General features: G+C 44.7%; 1 long non-coding RNA gene across 1 annotated transcript; it reads left to right on the forward strand.

Moving 5' to 3' along the window:
- Positions 1-22,834: 22,834 nt before the first annotated feature.
- Positions 22,835-24,916, forward strand: LOC142313199 (uncharacterized). Its single transcript, XR_012754403.1, has 3 exons — positions 22,835-23,132; positions 23,278-23,396; positions 23,492-24,916. It is a non-coding gene; the product is annotated as an uncharacterized LOC142313199 (long non-coding RNA).
- Positions 24,917-25,158: the final 242 nt, after the last annotated feature.

Below are 25,158 nucleotides of genomic sequence, written 5' to 3' on the forward strand. Positions count from 1 at the left end.
TTAAACCGACAGTTCACCTTGGAGGTGGATGCCTCCTCCTCAGGGGCCGGGGCAGTGCTCATGCAGAAGTCCTCCACCGGGAAGATGGTCACTTGCGGATTCTTCTCCAAGAGCTTCTCGGCGCCTGAACGCAACTACACCATCGGTGATCGAGAGCTATTAGCAGTCAAGCTGGCTCTGGAGGAATTGCGCTACCTCCTGGAGGGAGCAGTGTACCCCGTGATCATTTACACTGACCACAAGAACCTGGAATACCTGCGGTCTGCTCAACGACTGAACCCACGACAAGCCCGGTGGTCCTTTTTCTTTGCCAGGTTCGATTTCCAACTCCATTTTCGACCCGCGGATAAGAACGTGCGGGCAGATGCCTTGTCCAGGTCTTTCGTGCCCATGGAGCAGGAGGAGGAGACATCCCAGCTCATCATCTGCCCCGGTAAAGTTATTCCAGTGGCTCCTGTCACTCTGGCTCAGATACCCCCTGGGAAGACCTATGTCTCTGAAACAGACAGACAAAAAGTCTTGCACTGGGGTCATGCCTCGAAAATAGCCGTCCATGCCGGTCAGAAGAGAACATGGAGTACGATTGTCCGGCACTATTGGTGGCCATCCCTTCGCACGGACGTTGCTTCTTTTGTCTCAGCCTGCTCATCTTGTGCCCGGAACAAGACGCCCAAACACCTGCCATATAGTCGTCTTCTGCCACTGCCAATTCCCTCCGTTCCGTGGCAACACATTGCAATGGACTTTATTACAGATTTGCCCTCGTCCTCCAGACACACGGTCATAGGGGTCGTGGTGGATCGTTTCTCCAAGATGGCTCATTTTGTCCCCATGGTCGGACTGCTCTCTGCCCAGGAGGTCGCTGACGCCTACATACAGCACATCTTCCGGTTGCATGGCTTTTCCGCATACATTGTGTCCGACAGAGGAACTCAGTTTACCTCGCGCTTCTGGAGGGCTCTCTGCAAACATCTGGGAGTGGCTCTGGACTTTTCTTCGGCCTACCACCCTCAGTCGAACGGCCAAGTGGAACGAGTCAATCAGATTCTGACCTCCTTCCTGCGCCACTACGTCAACATCCATCACGACGATTGGTCCACGCTTCTTCCTTGGGCTGAATTCTCCCATAACCATCACGTCAGTGAGTCCACCTCCAGCTCTCCCTTCCATGTCATTTACGGACTTCAGCCTTCCGTCCCATTACCTGTATCCTCTGCCTCGGATGTCCCTGCTGCGGATACCTTAGTCCGTGATTTCTCAACTATTTGGAACTCTGTCAAGACTTCCCTTGGATGTGCTTCCCTGCGGATGAAGAGACACACGGACAAGAGGCGTCTGGATCCTCTGTGTTTCTCTTCAGGTGATCTGGTCTGGCTTGCTTCCAAATATGTCCGATTGAAGCTATCGTCGTACAAGCTGGGTCCTCGATACATAGGGCCGTTTAAAGTCATCGGCAAGATCAATGAGGTCTCCTACAAGCTGCAGCTCCCGGCCACGATGCGGATACCCAACTCCTTCCACGTCTCCCTGCTGAAGCCGGTTGTCCTTGGTCCCTTCTCCGCTGATACCAGTTCTGCTCCTCCTCCTATTGCTGATGATGACATCTATGCGGAAAGGGATATCGTGCCCATGAAGACCTTGCGGGGCCGGCAGTTCTTCCTGGTGGACTGGGCAGGGTATGGTCCCGAGGATAGGTCCTGGGAACCCCGGGAGAATGTGGGTACTCCTCTGATCCGTGCCTTCCTGTCCCGGTTGCGGGGAGGGGGGCGTGGGGGAGGGGGTACTGTCACGCTCCCCGACTTCCGTGCCACGCTCCCCGGCTCCCGTGCCACGCTCCCCGGCTCCCGTGCCACGCTCCCCGGTCCTCCGCTCTACAGCCTCCTTGCTCCCTCTCCCTCACCTGCGTCCTCCAGGCGTCCTGATCCCCGCTCTCGGCACCCTTCTGCGACGCTGAGCCTTCTGCCGGGCACTCCTGCCTCCTGTGCACCGCTTCCTGCCCTGGCTTCTGGCACCCGGGCCTCGCGCATGCGCGTTAGGGCGCGCGCGCGGTCATTGACCCTCTCTTAAAGGGCCAGCGTCCACTGACAGGATATTGACTACACAGGTACAGGGTATAAAGGGGTTTCTTTTTCAAGTGGGCGGGGCCTGTTCTTCGTTTTTAGTAAGCTAGGAGTCAGGTCCTCCTGTGCCTTGTCCTGTATTGACTTTATCTGTCTCGTAGAGCCGCTCCTGCCACGCCAACCGGTCCTGACCACGACGGTTCCAGAACTCCAGTAGGAGACTGTCCGCCACCTCTTCAGTTCCTCCAGTCTCCGATCCCTGGATCCGTGTGGTGACCGACCCCCTCGCTCAGCTGGTTCCAGATTCTGCCTGACATCATCCCGGCCTCCGATCCTGAGCCTCGTCACCCGAACTACCTTCAGAGACTCTGTGGTCCCAGGAACTTCTTCATTCCGGTTCTCTGAACGGACTGTCCTGATACCCGTAGTGCTCCAGCTACCAGGTACCCTGCCCTCTGGTGGGGTGCTCAGTCCAGTGGATCCACCTCCTGGACCTATCCGTCCTCCTGGCCCTTACAGATGCCCAGGTTATACCAGCTGTACATATATAATTATATACAGGAGATGCCCAGGTTATACCGGCTGTACATATATAATTATATACAGGAGATGCCCAGGTTATACCAGCTGTACATATATAATTATATACAGGAGATGCCCGGGTTATACCAGCTGTACATATATAAATATATACAGGAGATGTCCAGGTTATACCATCTGTACATATATAATTATATAAAAGGAGATGCCCAGGTTATACCGGCTGTACATATATAATTATATACAGGAGATGCCCAGGTTATACCATCTGTACATATATAATTATATACAGGAGATGCCCAGGTTATAGCAGCTGTACATATATAATTATATACAGGAGATGCCCAGGTTATACCGGCTGTACATATATAATTATATACAGGAGATGCCCAGGTTATAGCAGCTGTTCATATATAATTATATACAGGAGATGCCCAGGTTATACCGGCTGTACATATATAATTATATACAGGAGATGCCCAGATTATACCGGCTGCACATATATAATTATATACAGGAGATGCCCGGGTTATACCAGCTGTACATATATAATTATATACAGGAGATGCCCAGGTTATACCGGCTGTACATATATAATTATATACAGGAGATGCCCAGGTTATACCGGCTGTACATATATAATTATTATATACAGGAGATGCCCAGGTTATACCAGCTGTACATATATAATTATATACAGGAGATGCCCAGGTTATACCAGCTGTACATATATAATTATATACAGGAGATGCCCAGGTTATACCGGCTGTACATATATAATTATATACAGGAGATGCCAGGTTATACCAGCTGTACATATATAATTATATACAGGAGATGCCCAGGTTATACCATCTGTACATATATAATTATATACAGGAGATGCCCAGGTTATAGCAGCTGTACATATATAATTATATACAGGAGATGCCCAGGTTATACCGGCTGTACATATATAATTATATACAGGAGATGCCCAGGTTATAGCAGCTGTACATATATAATTATATACAGGAGATGCCCAGGTTATACCGGCTGTACATATATAATTATATACAGGAGATGCCCAGGTTATACCGGCTGCACATATATAATTATATACAGGAGATGCCCGGGTTATACCAGCTGTACATATATAATTATATACAGGAGATGCCCAGGTTATACCGGCTGTACATATATAATTATATACAGGAGATGCCCAGGTTATACCAGCTGTACATATATAATTATATACAGGAGATGCCCAGGTTATACCGGCTGTACATATATAATTATATACAGGAGATGCCCAGGTTATAGCAGCTGTACATATATAATTATATACAGGAGATGCCCAGGTTATACCGGCTGTACATATATAATTATATACAGGAGATGCCCAGGTTATAGCAGCTGTACATATATAATTATATACAGGAGATGCCCAGGTTATACCGGCTGTACATATATAATTATATACAGGAGATGGCCAGGTTATACCGGCTGCACATATATAATTATATACAGGAGATGCCCGGGTTATACCAGCTGTGCATATATAATTATATACAGGAGATGCCCAGGTTATACCGGCTGTACATATATAATTATATACAGGAGATGCCCAGGTTATACCAGCTGTACATATATAATTATATACAGGAGATGCCCAGCTTATACCGGCTGTACATATATAATTATATACAGGAGATGCCCAGGTTATACCGGCTGTACATATATAATTATATACAGGAGATGCCCAGGTTATACCAGCTGTACATATATAATTATTATATACAGGAGATGCCCAGGTTATACCGGCTGTACATATATAATTATATACAGAAGATGCCCAGGTTATACCAGCTGTACATATATAATTATATACAGGAGATGCCCAGGTTATACCAGCTGTACATATATAATTATATACAGGAGATGCCCAGGTTATACCGGCTGTACGTATATAATTATATACAGGAGATGCCCAGGTTATACCAGCTATACATATATAATTATATACAGGAGATGCCAGGTTATACCAGCTGTACATATATAATTATATACAGGAGATGCCCAGGTTATACCAGCTGTACATATATAATTATATACAGGAGATGCCCAGGTTATACCGGCTGTACGTATATAATTATATACAGGAGATGCCAGGTTATACCAGCTATACATATATAATTATATACAGGAGATGCCAGGTTATACCAGCTGTACATATATAATTATATACAGGAGATGCCCAGGTTATACCAGCTGTACATATATAATTATATACAGGAGATGCCCAGGTTATACTGGCTGTACATATATAATTATATACAGGAGATGCCCAGGTTATACCGGCTGTACATATATATTTATATACAGGAGATGCCCAGGTTATACCGGCTGTACATATATAATTATATACAGGAGATGCCCAGGTAATACCAGCTGTACATATATAATTATATACAGGAGATGCCCAGGTTATACCGGCTGTGCATATATAATTATATACAGGAGATGCCCAGGTTATACCGGCTGTACATATATAATTATATACAGGAGATGCCCAGGTTATACCGGCTGTACATATATAATCATATACAGGAGATGCCCGGGTTATACCAGCTGTACATATATAATTATATACAGGAGATGCCCGGGTTATACCGGCTGTACATATATAATCATATACAGGAGATGCCCGGGTTATACCAGCTGTACATATATAATTATATACAAGAGATGCCCGGGTTATACCGGCTGTACATATATAATTATATACAGGAGATGCCCAGGTTATACCAACTGTACATATATAATTATATACAGGAGATGCCCAGGTTATACCAGCTGTACATATATAATTATATACAGGAGATGCCCGGGTTATACCAGCTGTACATATATAATTATATACAGGAGATCCCCAGGTTATACCGGCTGTGCATATATAATTATATACAGGAGATGCCCAGGTTATACCGGCTGTACATATATAATTATATACAGGAAATGCCCAGGTTATACCAGCTGTACATATATAATTATATACAGGAGATGCCCAGGTTATACCAGCTGTACATATATAATTATATACAGGAGATGCCCAGGTTATACCAGCTGTACATATATAATTATATACAGGAGATGCCCAGGTTATACCAGCTGTACATATATAATTATATACAGGAGATGGCCAGGTTATACCGGCTGTGCATATATAATTATATACAGGAGATGCCCAGGTTATACCGGCTGTACATATATAAATATATACAAGAGATGCCCAGGTTTTACCAGCTGTACATATATAATTATATACAGGAGATACCCAGGTTATACCGGCTGTGCATATATAATTATCTACAGGAGATGCCCAGGTTATACCGGCTGTACATATATAATTATATACAGGAGATGCCCAGGTTATACCAGCTGTACATATATAATTATATACAGGAGATGCCCAGGTTATACCAGCTGTACATATATAATTATATACAGGAGATGCCCAGGTTATACCAGCTGTACATATATAATTATATACAGGAGATGCCCAGGTTATACCAGCTGTACATATATAATTATATACAGGAGATGCCCAGGTTACACCAGCTGTACATATATAATTATATACAGGAGATGTCCAGGTTATACCGGCTGTACATATATAATTATATACAGGAGATACCCAGGTTATACTGGCTGTACATATATAATTATATACAGGGGATGCCCGGGTTATACCAACTGTACATATATAATTATATACAAGAGATGCCCAGGTTATACCAGCTGTACATATATAATTATATACAGGAGATGCCCAGGTTATACCAGCTGTACATATATAATTATATACAGGAGATGCCCGGGTTATACCAGCTGTACATATATAATTATATACAGGAGATGCCCGGGTTATACCAGCTGTACATATATAATTATATACAGGAGATGCCCAGGTTATACCGGCTGTACATATATAATTATATACAGGAGATGCCCAGGTTATAGAGGCTGTACATATATAATTATATACAGGGGATGCCCAGGTTATAGAGGCTGTACATATATAATTATATACAGGAGATGCCCAGGTTATAGAGGCTGTACATATATAATTATATACAGGGGATGCCCAGGTTATAGAGGCTGTACATATATAATTATATACAGGAGATGCCCAGGTTATACCGGCTGTACATATATAATTATATACAGGATATACCCAGGATATACCAGCTGTACATATATAATTATATACAGGAGATGCCCAGGTTATACTGGCTGTACATATATAATTATATACAGGAGATGCCCAGGTTATACCGGCTGTACATATATAATTATATACAGGAGATGCCCAGGTTATACCAGCTGTACATATATAATTATAAACAGGAGATGCTCAGGTTATACCGGCTGTACATATATAATTATATACAGGAGATGCCCAGGTTATACCAGCTGTACATATATAATTATAAACAGGAGATACCCAGGTTATACCGGCTGTACATATATAATTATATGCAGGAGATGCCCAGGTTATAACGACTGTACATATATAATTATATACAGGAGATGCCCAGGTTATACCGGCTGTACATATATAATTATATACAGGAGATGCCCAGGTTATACCAGCTGTACATATATAATTATATACAGGAGGTGCCCAGGTTATACCGGCTGTACATATATAATTATATACAGGAGATGCCCAGGTTATACCGGCTGTACATATATAATTATATACAGTAGATGCCCAGGTTATACCGGCTGTATATATATCATTATATACAGGAGATGCCCAGGTTATAGCAGTATGCTCCATGTGTATATGTTAGTAGATGCTGTGCTCTTGCTTCTATCACTCCTGTGTATTGCTATTTGCGTGTTTTTGGCTTTCTCCTCCGCCCTCCGTGTCTCTGATATTTCGGCGTTCCCCGCTGATCACCCTCCGCTCCCTCTCGCTCTATCTCAGGCAATATCTGCATTACACACTATATTCTCTGAACTTCAAGAGCAGCGACAAAACTTCAAACCGCGTCCCCTCCGCCGTGTCTGCACCGAGCGCGGATTTGGCAGGTGACGAAAGCGCTCTCTGTTCCGGCTGTCTGAAAACTCAAGTGCAACCCGCTCTGATGAAAGATGCAATTACCGGTTTGTCACCGTCCCCTGTAATACAAGGTGGCATCTGCTCTGATTACAGATTACAGCGCTGCAGATACGTGATATACTTGTATCCTCGCAGCTCAGATGACTACAATAAAAGTTTGTTTTTATAGGGGATCGGCCATGGCTCTGCAAAATTTTTAATGTCATATATATTGAGATATATCTTTAGACTGATAACCCACCCTGAGGAAGAAAACTGACGGCACTTCCAAACAGACTAGTGTGAACAGGTGCACACTGAACATGAAATAAACTAACAAATAAACAGCTTCACTCCGGGACGGCCCACCCATAAAATTGTAAGCTATTCCGCCCAGACACAGGCATCACCAGGTAGTGAACCAACATATGAGATATGCCTTAATGCTGGCTGCTGGGCCTTTTTATATGGTTTTTTTTTCCTTAGTAGTAATGCATGTCTAAATGTCTATATTCCATATCTGTATACCTTAGCCTCTCAAAGTGCAGCTGTTTATTTGATAGATTATTTCATGTCCAGTATGCACTTGTTTGCACTTGTCTGTTAGGAAATACCGTCACTTTGATTATTTTGGATTATGAGATCAAGCCTTCTGACTTAGCACTCCTTCCCTTTAGGTTAAAGCGATGTTTAATTTCCTATTAGCTGGTTGCTAATCACCCATAAAATTATAGGTTAATCAGCCCAGATAGAGGCATTACTATGTAGGAAGCTGGGATACAAGATACGCCTTGATGCTGGCTGCTGGGCTCACATAAAATGGACCTTTTTTATGTGCTAAGTGTCTCAATTTTGAAATTTATTTTCTTAGCATTAATGCATATCCAAGTTCTTATACTCAATTTCTGTATACCTTTCAGTGTGCAGCTGTTTATTTGTTAGATTATGTCTTGTCCTGTATGCACCTGTTTACACTTCTCTGTTAGGAAGTTCCGTCACTTTGATTAGTTTGGATTATGAGGTCATGCCTTCTGACTTAGCACTCCTTCCCTTTAAGTTAAAGCAATGTTTAATTTCCTAGTAACAGGTTCCTGTCCGCACATAAAATTATAGGTTATTTTACCCAGATAGGTAGAGAGCCGGCATACAAGATACTCCTTGATGCTGGGCTCACATAAAACGAGCCTTTTTTATATGCTAAGTGTATCAATTTTTAATTTCTTTCCTTAGCAGTAATGCATGTCCAAGTTCCTATAGTCAATGTCTTAGCGTGCTAGATTATTTCACGCTCAGTATGCACCTGTTTACACCTCTTTGTTAGGAAGTTCCATCAGTTTTCTTATTTTGGATTATGAGGTCATGCCTTCTGACTTAACACTCCTTCCAACCAGCTTAAGGTGATTTTTAACTTCCTAGTAGCAGGTTTCAGCCCGCCCGTAAAATTGTACTTTATTCAGCCCAGATAGAGGCATCACTAGGTAGGGAGCTGGCATACAAAATACACCTTGATGCTGGCTGCTAGGCTCACATAAAATGGGCCTTTTTTATACGCTGTGTTTTAATTTTGAAATGTGTTTCTTTAGCAGTAATAAATGTCCAAGTTCATATATTCAATGTCTGTAGACCTTAGCATCTCAGAGTGTTGCTGTTTATTTGTCAGATTGTTTCATGTTAAGTATGCACCAGTTTTCTTATTTGGATTATGAGGTCATGCCTTCTGACTTAGCACTCCTTCCAATCAGCTTAAGGTGATTTTTAATATCCTAGTAGAAGGTTACAGTCTGCCCATAAAATTGTAGGTTATTAAGCATCACTAAGCAGGAAGCCAGCATACAAGATACGCCTTGACGCAGGCTGCTGGGCGCACATAATACGGGCTTTTTATTATATGCTAAGTGTTTCAATTTTTAATGTATTTCTTTAGCAATAATGCATATTCAATGTCTGTATTCTAGAGTGAGGATAAGTTCACAAGACGGGATTGTACAGACGTTAGACACCAGCCGTCTGACATTGGGCAGAAACACTATATATACATAGAATAGTCAAAACAGCCAGGGGTCGAGTAATGGAGGTCAGACAGAGAGGGATCCACTATCAGGGAGAAATACAAAAAGTGGTAAAAATAAACAGGGGCACAACTGGTCATGGCATCTCTTTGGGTTCATATAGCGCATGCAGAGATCTGACTGACCTGACAGCCAAGTGCACACAGAGCCTGGGCCGCCAGCATCCGTAATGTTCAGCCTTCACTCCTAAGGTGCCCGAGAAGAGGCAGACCCAACACTAGAGGCCAGGCAGGGATTGTGAATACCCAGAGTCAGTGCCCCTCATTCAACCCAATAATGATTAAGTAGAAAAGTGGCTTTTATAGTGTCTGCTTGTGCGGAGCTTCCACCAGTGGCGCAGGCGCTTCTAGAGCTTCATGTGCAGCCAGGTTGACAATGGTTCCCAAGTCTAGCTTCATTTGCGAACCCTAATTTTCAAAGTGTCCATGGAAAAACAGGGACCCCTGAGCGGCCATACACCCATACATAAAGGGCCATTAGCACCTGGAGGGGCTTGGAAATACCTGGAAAATTAATCTTTATTTTTTAAAGGGGTTGTCTTATCTTCTATCTTCAGGAGCACTGCACTCTGTGCCTCGCAGCTTCCAGATATTGGGAGGTCCCTTAAGATTGACAGTTTGGACAATTGATGTAGTTGTGCCGCTGATAGTGATGAGTGACCCCGCTGACCACTCTTCGATACTTGATCGAGTATGGCGGGTGCTCGGGCTCCATGCTTGAGTCCTGTCCTTCATGTGTCGCGGCTGGTAGACAGCCAATCAACGTACGGAAATTGCCTGCCATACACGGTAATGCCATAGTCACATTGGTTACTGGTATTACTGTGATTGGTGGCTGTACTGCGTCATGGGGTCTTATAAGATGTGTACGGTAGAATCTGGCTCAACAGTATAAATCCGGGGGCCTCCGGGAAAAATAGAGTCAAAATTCAGAAGATAAACCCGGGCACACTCAATCAAGAAAAGAGGATAAATGTCTTTTGATTTGCTTTTATTTCATGCAAAGTTATGAAAAAAAGATCATATGCCGTGACGTTTCGGCCAAACATAGGCCTTTAACAAACAAATGATCTGGACAACAAAAGAAGAAACACACTGTAAGTACAGTACAAAGTATAATGAATTTGTTACATACATGTAAATACATTCTTTACTATGCATGAAAAGAAGAATAAGGTGGTCATACATGTTAAGGAGAAAAACAAAAATATGTAAACGACTGTGAAATAGTAGTAACCGCTTGTTTGATTCATATGTCACGAGGTGTAACCAATAAGATGTACATACCTAGTGGCGTATGCAGGGAGTTAGGGCGATGAACAACAGGTTCATAGGTTGAGAATTGAGAAACAGGGCATATACCTGAGGCAAAGGACAATAATGTCAAATGACTTAAGCTGGGTTTACACACTGCAACATCGCAAAGGACATCGCTGTAACGTCACCGGTTTGGTGACGCAATAGCGACCTCCCTAAGTCTCTGCTAAGTCTCTGGTGAGCGTTCAACCCGGCAAACCTGGCCAACAACTTACCAGCGATCCGGACCTGCAGAGCGACCTCGCTGGTTGTTGGGGACGTTGATAAGCAGCCTTTTGAAAGGGAAGTTGCTAACAAAGTCGCTGAAAAGGATTCACACACTGAAACTTCATGCTGCACAGCGGGAAACAAAGGACCTAGGAATGGTCCTGAACGACTTGTAGTGATCAGCAACTTCCAGCAACTTCACAGCAGGGGCCGGGTCGCTGATAGGATTCACACACTGCAACATCGCAAACAACATCGCTATTGCGTCACAAAACCGGTGACGTTACAGCGATGTCGTTTGCGATGTTGCAGTGTGTAAACCCAGCTTATCCCTAGTATAGATAATTAAAACCGTGATTAGCAACTGGAGCTGAACCAGAGTGTAAACAGGTTTATCAGAATAAGTATAGAGCTGAAAGTAAATCTGGAGATAAGAGGGGAAATACCTTCACTAGTGCTCCCGTCAGGAGCTGTCTCATAACATGGTCAGATGCAATATTGTTAGATCACGACCTATCAGATAGTACAAAGGGTAAGGTGAACACATAATACAGAACTGTGCTCCCAGGTCCTCAACTGAGGTATAGTCCTGACACTAATAAGGTTGGTATAACCCAGGTCGCTGGAGGATATGGAGTGGAACTCCAGGGGATGCATCCAATGTGATGCCTAAATGTGACCTCAAATAGGTATTACAAACATGTAATAATAGCGAGTAGACAGAGGGTATAATATCTGGCACAAACCTTATACTGTGACCCTATATATTCCCATACAGGAAAAACACTGGAGGTAAAAGAAAAGACGTGCTTAGATTAGCATGCAGTGAATGAGGGGATGTATCACTGGAAGGACTGGACTGGAAGGGATGGTAAGTAGATACATAGGCAACCCTAGGTCCTTGTATGGGGCTTTAAATGGCGGCGGCCGGACACAGCGGTCACACAGGACTCCACGTGGTCTGCTACCACACTCTACACCCGGACTCACCACTGTAATCCACCCAGGAACTAGAGGCTAACCCCTTGGCATATAGCTCACCAGGTACTCTATAGGAGCATAATCCCTGATACATCCCCTCATTCACTGCATGCTAATCTAAGCACGTCTTTTCTTTTACCTCCAGTGTTTTTCCTGTATGGGAATATATAGGGTCACAGTATAAGGTTTGTGCCAGATATTATACCCTCTGTCTACTCGCTATTATTACATGTTTGTAATACCTATTTGAGGTCACATTTAGGCATCACATTGGATGCATCCCCTGGAGTTCCACTCCATATCCTCCAGCGACCTGGGTTATACCAACCTTATTAGTGTCAGGACTATACCTCAGTTGAGGACCTGGGACCACAGTTCTGTATTATGTGTTCACCTTACCCTTTGTACTATCTGATAGGTCGTGATGTAACAATATTGCATCGGACCATGTTATGAGACAGCTCCTGACGGGAGCACTAGTGAAGGTATTTCCCCTCTTATCTCCAGATTTACTTTCAGCTCTATACTTATTCTGATAAACCTGTTTACACTCTGGTTCAGCTCCTGTTGCTAATCACGATTTTAATTATCTATACTAGGGTAACTCATTTGACATTATTGTCCTTTGCCTCAGGTATATGCCCTGTTTCTCAATTCTCCACCTATGAACCTGTTGTTCATCACCCTTACTTCCTGCATACGCCACTAGGTATGTGCATCTTATTAGGTTACACCTCGTGACATATGAATCAAACAAGCGGTTACTACTATTTCAGAGTCGTTTACATATTTTTGTTTTTCTCCTTAACATGTATGACCACCTTATTCTTCTTTTCATGCATAGTAAAGAATGTATTTACATGTATGTAACAAATTCATTATACTTTGTACTGTACTTACAGTGTGTTTCTTCTTTTGTTGTCCAGATCATTTGTTTGTTAAAGGCCTATGTTTGGCCGAAACGTCACGGCATATGATCTTTTTTTCATAACTTTGCATGAAATAAAAGCAAATCAAAAGACATTTATCCTCTTTTCTTGATTGAGTGTGCCCGGGTTTATCTTCTGAATTTTGGGGTCTTATAAGAGACCCGGGAGCGCGATGCTCGACACATTGTCCTCTGGAAGCAGATCAGGGAGAGGATCCAGGGCCCCGTTCACACAACCATGTGGCAATCAGGGTAATATATTTGGAGTTGATGTCAGCTGTATAGTGCCCTGGTGCTAGTAATGGAGAGACGGCTATCAGATACCCACATTACGAAGGCGGGCTTCACATCCGCGGTATTCTGCCGCAATGCCGGATCCGGCACAAATGCGTTTCACTTCAATGCATTTCCTATGGACTCGTGTCAAGTTCCGGTCACATGTGGTTGTGTATGACGCATGTGACCAAAACTTGCTGCGAGTCGATAGGAAATGCATTGAAGTGAAATGCATTTGTGCCGGATCCGGCCTTGCGGTAGAATACCACCGATGTGAAGCCCACCTAATTACCCACTAATCTCCCAAAAAAAGACACAGAAAAAGATAATTTATATCAATAAACACCAAAACTTTCCTTCGTTTAGAATGTCATAAAAAAAACAAAACCCTACACCTCCACCGTAGTCCCGGGAATCCGCTATCGTCCAAACAAGGATATCTGAAAAAATCTCACAAACAAACCCAGAGAAATAAGACAAGATCCTGACCCTCATTCAGAATTCCCAACTGATCTGACGTAGTCCAGAGCGAATCCGAGGAAAGAGGTCTATGGACGATTGTTCGATGCTCCATAGACTCTGCTGACAGGCAATTCCGGGTCACGCTGCGGGAGACCTGGCGCCTCTGAAGAGCGGTGACATCAGTAAGATAACCCAGCAGCGACCTGGGAGTCAGAGATGAGTCCAGGCGTCTTCCTCATGCTGTTTCCATCCATTTCAGTGATTTTCCTGCCCCTCAGACCTCCTGCTTGGGTCTTCCTTAAAATGCTCGTGTTCCCCATTGATTTCCATTAAACTCGGTACTCGAGTCGCCTCCATCCCAGAGTCCAACCTGCTTGATTCAAGTTCCGAGTGTGGTGCGCCTGAGGCTCAGTCACCACAGGGTATTGCATCTGACTTAAGGTGCAATACTCATCCTAGGTAAGGAAGAGGTTAACTAATGGTTTTCACTTACACAACACACACAGTTTAGGTACTTTCCCAGCTTAGCAGCCAAACACTGGAACTGGGCTAAAGGTGGTCACCATAACAATGGGTTTTCCCAGCCACTGGTGAGTCATCAGGAAGGTGGGGGCAGCACAGGGGAAGTGACAGAACACACAGTTTTAACCTCAGAATAGTCTGAGACTCAAAACAACACGGTCGCTGTGGAGAGTGCTTCAGAGCTTCCACAGTTAGGAACGGGCAGACTGGAAGGAGCAGAGGATGACCAGTGGAGCTGTGGGACACAGGAGCAACAGGGTAGCTAGAGGTAGAGCTCAATAGTTCCCTCAGCACCGGCGCAGTTCAGGGTGCAGAGCCCTAGGGTGGCGTACACTCGACGTTGTGCCACCAGATTCTGCAGGACAGGGGGATTTCATTTCTCTCTCTAGCCACCAAAGATCCCAGGGCACAGCAGCACAAAGAGTCAGGAGTCAGGACCATGGTCCATGATCGAGCCCATGTTTGATTCACGTTGCCTGTGAACGGGACAGGAACTTTAACTCCGATCAGGGGTCCCCAAGCACTTCAGGTCACAGGGATCCACACAGGAAGCGCAAGGATGGAAGGTCTCACATTCCACAACACCGATGGTGGTTTCTGAGGTACCTGGGATCGGCAGGGGCCCATCACAGTGAAAACCGTCATTCCAAGGGTGACAACTGAACTGTGAGTAAGAGATCTGGAACCACAACTACTGTGTCAGCCCTTCATTGCCGTCGCCCCACACTTCGGCGCCCAACGCCACTTCTATCTCCATCATCCTCCCTGGGGCTTAGCTTCACCTGCGGGAAGCTGAACTATCCAAGCTGCGACACCATCCGCCCCAGAAGACAGCGACCGCAGCGGCGGCTAATCCCTGGCCGCATACCGCAGGTGGCGTCACGAGACAACCACAACTCCTATCATCCTCCTCCCTTTTATTGTACACCTCGGGGTCATGAAACCGGATAGGGCCACATATGACATCCCAGACCCAACATCACCGGCCCGGCAACGAGTACATTTAACCCCTGCCCCCGTGGGTGCTACACTCGGGCATTTTAGTTCTCACTCATCACTAGATAGGAACTGTTCCAGCTCTCATGATACAATTAGTTGTTGGTCCAACGAACATTCAGATTCCTTTGTCCTCTTCCAGACTCCTCTGTCCCCTCTAAATTACTCTATTCTCTATAGAATCCTCTGTCCCCTCCAGATTCCTCTGTTCCCTTCCGACTCCTCTGTCCACTATAGATTCCCCTTTCCCCTCCAAACTTCTCTGCTTCCTTCAGACTCCTCTGTCCCCTATAGATTTCTCAATTTCCTCCAGACTCCTCTGTTCATTACAGATTCCTATGTTCCCTTCAGGTCCCCTTTGTCCTCCTACAGACTGCTCTGTTCCCACTGGACTCTGCCGTCCCCTACATACTCTTCTATTCCCTTCAGAGTCCTCTTCCCCTACATATTCCTGTGTCCTCCTCCAGATGCAGTTGTCGTTCTACAGACTCTTCTATATCCTTCACACTTTTCTGTTCCTTCTAGACTCCTCTGTCCCCTACAGACTCCTCTGTTTCCTCTGACTCCTCTGTCCCCTACAGACTCTTCTGTCTCCTCCAGACTCCTCAGTCCCTACAGACTCCTCTGTTTCCTCCAGACTCCTCTGCCCCCTACAGATTCCTCTGTTTCCTCCAGACTCCTCTGTCCCTACAGATTCCTCTGTTTCCTCCAGACTCCTGTCCCTACAGATTCCTCTGTTTCCTCCAGACTCCTCTGTCCCTACAGACTCCTTTGTTTCCTCCAGACTCCTTTGTTTCCTCCAGACTCCTCTGCCCCCTACAGATTCCTCTGTTTCCTCCAGAGTCCTCTATCCCTACAGACTCCTCTGTTTCCTCCAGACTCCTCTGTCCCTACAGACTCCTTTATTTCCTACAGATTCCTCTGTTTTCTCCAGACTCCTCTGTCCCTACAGATTCCTCTGTTTCCTCCAGACTCCTCTATCCCTACAGACTCCTCTGTTTCCTCCAGATTCCTCTGTCCCTACAGACTCCTTTGTTTCCTCCAGACTCCTCTGTCCCTACAGATTCCTCTGTTTCCTCCAGACTCCTCTGTCCCTACAGATTCCTCTGTTTCCTCCAGACTCCTCTGTCCCTACAGATTCCTCTGTTTCCTCCAGACTTCTCTGTCCCTACAGACTCCTTTGTTTCCTCCAGATTCCTTTGTTTCCTCCAGGTTCCTCTGCCCCCTACAGATTCCTCTGTTTCCTCCAGAGTCCTCTATCCCTACAGACTCCTCTGTTTCCTCCAGACTCCTCTGTCCCTACAGACTCCTTTATTTCCTACAGATTCCTATGTTTTCGCCAGACTCCTCTGTCCCTACAGAATCCTCTGTTTCCTCCAGACTCCTCTGTCCCTACAGATTCCTCTGTTTCCTCCAGACTCCTCTGTCCCTACAAATTCCTCTGTTTCCTCCAGACAGACTCCTCTGTCCATACAGACTCCTCTGTTTCCTCCAGACTCCTCTGTCCCTACAGATTCCTCTGTTTCCTCTAGACAGACTCCTCTGTCCCTACAGACTCCTTTGTTTCCTCCAGACTCCTTTGTTTCCTCCAGACTCCTCTCTCTGTCCCTACAGACTCCTCTGCCCCCTACAGACTCCTCTGTCCCTACAGATTCCTCTGTTTCCTACAGACTCCTCTGCCCCCTACAGACTCCTCTGCTTCTTCCTGACTCCTCTGTCTCTTTCAGACTCCTACTTTTATCTCCAGGGAGAACAAAGTGATCAGCCTCTAGATCTCCCCCCAGTGGATCCTTCTCTATCTGGAGGCCTCCGTACACAAGAGTTGGTGGTCAATAGCGCTGACATTTTTGGGTTCGGTCGTCTCGATTCTTTGCGTCTTTTGTCCTCATTGGCTGATGTGATGTTCCGCTGCTAATCCTGACATGAGATGTTGACACTTCACCTTGTAGCTGACATGTGGCCCTCAGCAGCTGTGGGGCCTGGCTGTCTCCGGCAGGGACGTAAGTCCTGAGTTCAGATCACGTATTTTAGATCAAAATTCCTAAACCTGAATAATATAAAAACTTTTTTGCAGAAAGCCGGTTTTCTGTTGTTTTTTTCTCCTACTTTGTAATGAAAGTAACAAAATGTATCAGCAGAAAAAGAGACGATGTAACTTGGCTGCGCAGATGCAACATTTGATAAATGCGATGAAGCCGCGGATTCTAGAAGATCCAGGGAAAATAATAAACCATAAAGTGAGCGGCGCTTACAATGATGAACATCAGGAGAGAAGAGTGCGGACCCCGACAGTGGCGAGAAAACCCCCAATACTGCACAGAAAGACCCCTGACACCATTTACTGCTACCGTGGAGTCAGAGCGGCACAGTATAATGCTGATATCAGCACTAATAGGCGTCTTTAATTATGAATTCTACTGGATTTCCCAGGTAATAAAATAATAATAATATGTAATTATGTAGCGAGAATTCCCCATATAACACTTATATAGTGAGCAGGAGCAGCAACAAATAATTCACATAAGATGTATATGTGAAAAGTGAGTCGACGGGTTGTGAGGAGGATAAAAATACACAAGTCCGGAAGAAGTCAGTAAGGAGAACGGAGAAGTCAGTAAGGAGGATGCAAAAGTCAGTAAGGAGGATGCAAAAGTCAGTAAGGAGGATGCAGATTCAGTAAGGAAGATGCAGAGTCGGTAAGGAGGATGCCGAGTCAATAAGAAAGATACAGAGTCGGTAAGGAAGATGCAGAGTCGGTAAGGAGGATGCAGAGTCTGTAAGGAAGATGCAGAGTCGGTAAGGAAGATGCAGAGTCGGTAAGGAAGATGCAGAGTCGGTAAGGAGGATGCAGAGTCTGTAAGGAAGATGCAGAGTCGGTAAGGAGGATGCAGAGTCTGTAAGGAAGATGCAGAGTCGGTAAGGAAGATGCAGAGTCGGTAAGGAGGATTCAGAGTCAGTAAGGAAGATGCAGAGTCAGTAAGGAAGATGCAGCGTCGATAAGGAAGATGCAGCGTCGGTAAGGAAGATGCAGAGTCGGTAAGGAAGATGCAGAGTCGGTAAGGAAGATGCAGAGCCGGTAAGGAAGATGCAGAGTCGGTAAGGAAGATGCAGAGTCGGTAAGGAAGATGCAGCGTCGGTAAGGAAGATGCAGCGTCGGTAAGGAAGATGCAGAGTCGGTAAGGAAGATGCAGAGTCGGTAAGGAAGATGCAGAGTCGGTAAGGAAGATGCAGAGTCGGTAAGGAAGATGCAGAGTCGGTAAGGAGGATGCAGAGTCTGTAAGGAAGATTCAGAGTCGGTAAGGAAGATGCAGAGTCGGTAAGGAAGATGCAGTGTCGGTAAGGAGGATGCAGAGTCAGTAAGGAAGATGCAGAGTCAGTAAGGAAGATGCAGAGTCGGTAAGGAAGATGCAGCGTCGATAAGGAAGATGCAGCGTCGGTAAGGAAGATGCAGAGTCGGTAAGGAAGATGCAGAGCCGGTAAGGAAGATGCAGAGTCGGTAAGGAAGATGCAGAGTCGGTAAGGAAGATGCAGCGTCGGTAAGGAAGATGCAGAGTCGGTAAGGAAGATGCAGAGTCGGTAAGGAAGATGCAGAGTCGGTAAGGAAGATGCAGAGTCGGTAAGGAAGATGCAGAGTCGGTAAGGAAGATTCAGAGTCGGTAAGGAAGATTCAGAGTCGGTAAGGAAGATGCAGAGTCGGTAAGGAAGATGCAGAGTCGGTAAGGAAGATGCAGAGTCGGTAAGGAAGATGCAGTGTCGGTAAGGAGGATGCAGAGTCAGTAAGGAAGATGCAGCGTCGGTAAGGAAGATGCAGAGTCGGTAAGGAAGATGCAGAGTCAGTAAGGAAGATGCAGAGTCGGTAAGGAAGATGCAGAGTCGGTAAGGAGGATTCAGAGTCGGTAAGGAAGATGCAGAGTCAGTAAGGAAGATGCAGCGTCGGTAAGGAAGATGCAGAGTCGGTAAGGAAGATGCAGAGTCGGTAAGGAGGATGCAGAGTCAGTAAGGAAGATGCAGAGTCGGTAAGGAAGATGCAGACGTCTGATAATATGCAGTACATGTCTGTATGACAAATAAATGGCTCCCAAGAAAACAGCTGTCTTTAAAGCCTATTACAGCACATAGAGGTTCACTGTATGCCAAGGGGCCTTTACCAGCTGTTATCCCTCTGCTCTAGCTACTTATACATGTATTACATTGTCTGAATTTCGATTTAACGCCATGTACATAATACATAAAGATAGGATGTTTTAGTGTAGTGCAACTAGGGACCAAGTGTGCAGGAGTGGGGAGCCAGTGGTAGGTAGTAAGTCTGGTAGGTTAGAGCAAAAACAAATGCAAATAGCTAGGTGGTAAGTACAGAGACAAGGAGGGAGAAGTGAGCAGAGAAGGATCTGGAAGGAAGGACAGATGGTCAGTCAAGCAGCAGAGTTTCAAGTGACCAGACAGGGTCAAGAGCTAGGGCCTGTCCAGGATGGGACGAATGCTCCCATGTGTCAACATCTCACCCTGAGGACGGGCTGTAGAGTGTCCTGAGATCGGTGGGACATCAGTGTATAGAAACCACTAGTGGGACCCTGGACTAGTCAGGAACTACTAAGTCGTCCAAGGGCCCGAATAAGACATGGAAGCTGCAAAGAAAGGTCACGAGGGAAGGAAGAACGTATAAAACCTAGCTGCTGGAGGATTGTTCCAAGGGCGAGTGCTAACAGGTTAGAAACCCCCCCCCCCCCCCCCCCCCAAGGAGAGCAGCGACAGCACGCGCGGCCCCCTGGGTCTGAAGTAGGAGAGAAGTAGTTCCTGAATTGTTTTTCAAGAGACTGATGTGTGAACTGTGTGACTTTCCATGCCTACAGCGAGGACCTGCAGTGAACATGGAGGTGCCACCAGACGTTACTCTAAGTGCTGCACGCCCCCACGGGACCACAACATGAACAGTCTTAATGGATGAAGCAGGGGGGTAAGTGACCTTTGGATGGGATAGGATGCGCCACTTCATGTACATACATTACTGATCCTGTACTGATCCTGAGTTATTATTATTATTACAGTCATATGAAAAAGTTTGGGCACCCCTATTAATGTTAACCTTTTTTCTTTATAACAATTTGGGTTTTTGCTATTTCAGCTTCATATATCTAATAACTGATGGACTGAGTAATATTTCTGGATTGAAATGAGGTTTATTGTACTAACAGAAAATGTGCAATCCGCATTTAAACAAAATTTAACTGGTGCAAAAGTATGAGCACCTCAACATAAAAGTGACATTAATATTTTGTAGATCCTCCTTTTGCAGAAATCACAGCCTCTAGTCGCTTCCTGTAGCTGTTAATGAGTTCCTGGATCCTGGATGAAGGTAGATTTGCCCATTCCTGTTTACAAAACAATTCCAGTTGAGTTAAGTTTGATGGTCGGCGAGCATGGACAGCCGCTTTACATCATCCCACAGATTTTCAATGATATTCAGGTCTGGGGACTGGGATGGCCATTCCAGAACACTGTAATTGTTCCTCTGCATGAATGCCTGAGTAGATTTGGAGCGGTGTTTTGGATCATTGTCTTGCTGAAATATCCATCCCCTGTGTAACTTCAACTTCGTCACTGATTCTTGAACATTATTGTCAAGAATCTGCTGATACTGAGTTGAATCCATGCGACCCTCAACTGTAACAAGATTCCCGGGGCCGGCATTGGCCACACAGCCCCAAAGCATGATGGAACCTCCACCAAATTTTACTGTGGGTAGCAAGTGCTTTTCTTGGAATGCCGTGTTTTTTTGCCTCCATGCATAACGCCTTTTTGTATGACCAAACAACTCAATCTTTGTTTCATCAGTCCACAGGACCTTCTTCCAAAATGTAACTGGCTTGTCCAAATGTGCTTTTGCATACCTCAGGCGACTTTGTTTGTGGCGTGCTTGCAGAAACGGCTTCTTTCGCATCACTCTCCCATACAGCTTCTCCTTGTGCAACGTGCGCTGTATTGTTGACCGATGCACATTCATAAAACAAAATAGGGACGGCACCACCATTAAATATATATAGGTAATGGAAGTGTGCTTCAACCCATAAATAGAATCTGGAACACAACACATGGGAAAGAGTGAGCACAACTACACCAAACATATACTGGAAAATCCAGGATAATGGAATCAAGCAAGAGGAGTCCCTTGTTGCATGCAAAAAGTGTGAAAAAGTTTATTAGTAACACAGAGAAATATTGTTAAGACCATTTAAAAATGGGAAAGATCAAAGGAATGATCTACCCATGAGCAAATTGGCACATCACCAACCAAAACCTCATGAATTAATATAAAGCATACAAGCTCAAAATAGCAGTACCAAAGGACAGTATACAGCAGTACATAGTCACCAATTGTAGGATTCACATAAATATGGTACAGATCAAAGAGAGCTAATACAATACCAGGTAAGTAAATAGTGAGGGAGGTGGTATGGGTGCGCCTGCCCCACGCGTTACGCCACCATATGTGGCTTCATCAGGGGTAAGTTGAGGAGTGACCGGAGCCTAAATATATATATATACAAAAGGACCATTAATAATTACTAACCGGTGGGTTGAATAAACCACTCACCAAGCAGGTGAGGAGGGCAGAATCCTCTGTAATCTCCCTGTAAACTGGAACCAGGCTGTCGGCGTGCGTTCCACAGTGGAATGCAGCACCATGTGATCCGGTCATGTGACCGGAGTGACGTCAAGCCCCGCCCCTCAACTCCTATGGAGTAGGGAAGCAGTTATCAGCGTCATTCAGAGTCTGGTATCACTAAGGATACCACAGATAAGACCCTGAACAGCAGATGTGCACATCTATTGGTTCCATAGTAATGTAATCCTTTTAGTGTAAAACAGGAAACTGGTCACCCCAGTGTGTGCTGAAACAAAAGAACGACTTAATATTTTCTCTGCAAGGACAGTACACATTTAGATACAATATAATGCACAGGTGCAAAGCAACAGGAATAAGCAAACAAACAGGTATACAAATGGAGCAGAGAATGGGTTAATTGCAGACACAGTAAAGCATCCTTGAGAAAGTTTATATGGAATTCTCATGTTTATAGTGGAACAAAGAGGGGAAGGTAAGGGGGGCCCAATCAAAATGCAGGATAAGAGTGTCTATTTTTTATAGTACCCAGTAAATAAAAGATTCTCATTAATGCCATTGGGCATAACTGTATCAAGCTGGAAAATCCACCAGGATTCAGTTCTCAGGAGTGCCGGAGTGGGATTACCACCTCGTATATTGCTCAAAACTTTATCCAAAGTATTAAGGCAACTGAGCTCAAAATTAACATCTTTGATAATAATACATTGGTACAACCATTTTTAGTCAAATTGAAAGAAAACATTGATAAGTATGAAAAGGACATTATTGCCGGCAAAAAGAGAAAATTTGCTCGCGACAAGAAAGACTTTGAGGATAACCATGCCTATAGGTGGAGCCATCAAGGAAATAGAAGATCTCGGTTCGCTGTGTCTAAACAGAGCCACTCAATTAATCCGGGCGAAGGCTCGTCTACTGATTTTTTATCTACAGACACAAGCGAAGCAGAAGGAGGGGGAGAAGAGGTGGCCGGAAGAGGAACCAACAACAAAAGAATACCACGGAATCGGACACAGAATGTATACATGCAGACTCGCTACAAGAACAAGAATCGGAGATAGTTGGTGAGAATACACTCCAAATAATCAACCTGTCTGATCATGTTTTATCCCCTGCAGAGGAGACTGTCCTGAAACGTGGGTTGTCCTTCTCACCAATACAGAAATTAGATAAATTTACCCTGATTAAGGATATTTATCTTTTCTGCAGAAGCCTCATGTTCAAATACTACCACCTCTACCCTTCGTCCTTACAATCTTTACCTGAAATGGAACAAAGAGCTTTTGAGGACCTGATTGATCTGTTACAGGAGATTGAGGATCCCTCAGGTAGGAAGCCGTTTACCATATACAGACCGTCTCAAAAAACACCGGCTTTTGGGACTTGCCCAACTATTAACGTCTTTTTTAACACCATGGTACAGGATATACTTACACTTAAGATCAGGGGTGCTGCCCATGATAACCTTACCCAGGATGAGAGAGATGCTATTGTCACCCTTAAGAACAACACAGCTTTTGTCATCAAAGAAGCTGACAAAGGCGGCAACATAGTCCTTTGGCCTACGGATCTTTACGTGGAGGAAGCCAAAAGACAGCTTCTTAACACATCTCTTTACACGGTATTACCTTCCGACCCCACCTCGGTGTTCCAGAAGAAATTGGATGCCTTGCTTGCTGACGCATTGTCGCGGAATGTTATAGGTAAGAGGGAGCGAGACTTTGTATATAATACTCATCCTGTAACGCCAACGTTTTATCTACTTCCGAAGGTGCACAAATGTATTCAAAATCCACCCGGAAGGCCAATTGTGGCAGGGATCGGTGGTCTAAGTGAACATGCCTGTGTCTACATAGACTTTTACTTACAACCTCTTGTGGCCAATTTAAAGTCCTATGTACGGGATACTATGCACTTGCTGGAAATTTTGGATAGTCTTGAATTACCTCCACAGACCTTACTTGTTTCCCTAGACGTCGAGGCTCTCTACACGAGCATAGGACATAAAGAAGGGTTACATGCCGTTTCCACCTTTCTCAAGGATGACCAGGACAATATCTCAGCTCACGGTATGTTTGTTTTGGATTTACTGGCCTTTATCCTCCGACACAATTACTTTGTCTTCGACCGGACCACCTACAGGCAGACGTCCTTCTCACTCAATATTAAGTCGTTCTTTTGTTTCAGCACACACTGGGGTGACCAGTTTCCTGTTTTACACTAAAAGGATTACATTACTATGGAACCAATAGATGTGCACATCTGCTGTTCAGGGTCTTATCTGTGGTATCCTTAGTGATACCAGACTCTGAATGACGCTGATAACTGCTTCCCTACTCCATAGGAGTTGAGGGGCGGGGCTTGACGTCACTCCGGTCACATGACCGGATCACATGGTGCTGCATTCCACTGTGGAACGCACGCCGACAGCCTGGTTCCAGTTTACAGGGAGATTACAGAGGATTCTGCCCTCCTCACCTGCTTGGTGAGTGGTTTATTCAACCCACCGGTTAGTAATTATTAATGGTCCTTTTGTATATATATATATTTAGGCTCCGGTCACTCCTCAACTTACCCCTGATGAAGCCACATATGGTGGCGTAACGCGTGGGGCAGGCGCACCCATACCACCTCCCTCACTATTTACTTACCTGGTATTGTATTAGCTCTCTTTGATCTGTACCATATTTATGTGAATCCTACAATTGGTGACTATGTACTGCTGTATACTGTCCTTTGGTACTGCTATTTTGAGCTTGTATGCTTTATATTAATTCATGAGGTTTTGGTTGGTGATGTGCCAATTTGCTCATGGGTAGATCATTCCTTTGATCTTTCCCATTTTTAAATGGTCTTAACAATATTTCTCTGTGTTACTAATAAACTTTTTCACACTTTTTGCATGCAACAAGGGACTCCTCTTGCTTGATTCCATTATCCTGGATTTTCCAGTATATGTTTGGTGTAGTTGTGCTCACTCTTTCCCATGTGTTGTGTTCCAGACCGATGCACATTGACACCATCTGCAGCAAGATGATGCTGCAGGTCTTTGGAGGTGGTCTGTGGATTGTCCTTGACTGTTCTCACCAT

Source organism: Anomaloglossus baeobatrachus, chromosome 5, assembly GCF_048569485.1.
Source record: "Anomaloglossus baeobatrachus isolate aAnoBae1 chromosome 5, aAnoBae1.hap1, whole genome shotgun sequence".
NCBI lineage: Eukaryota > Metazoa > Chordata > Amphibia > Anura > Aromobatidae > Anomaloglossus > Anomaloglossus baeobatrachus.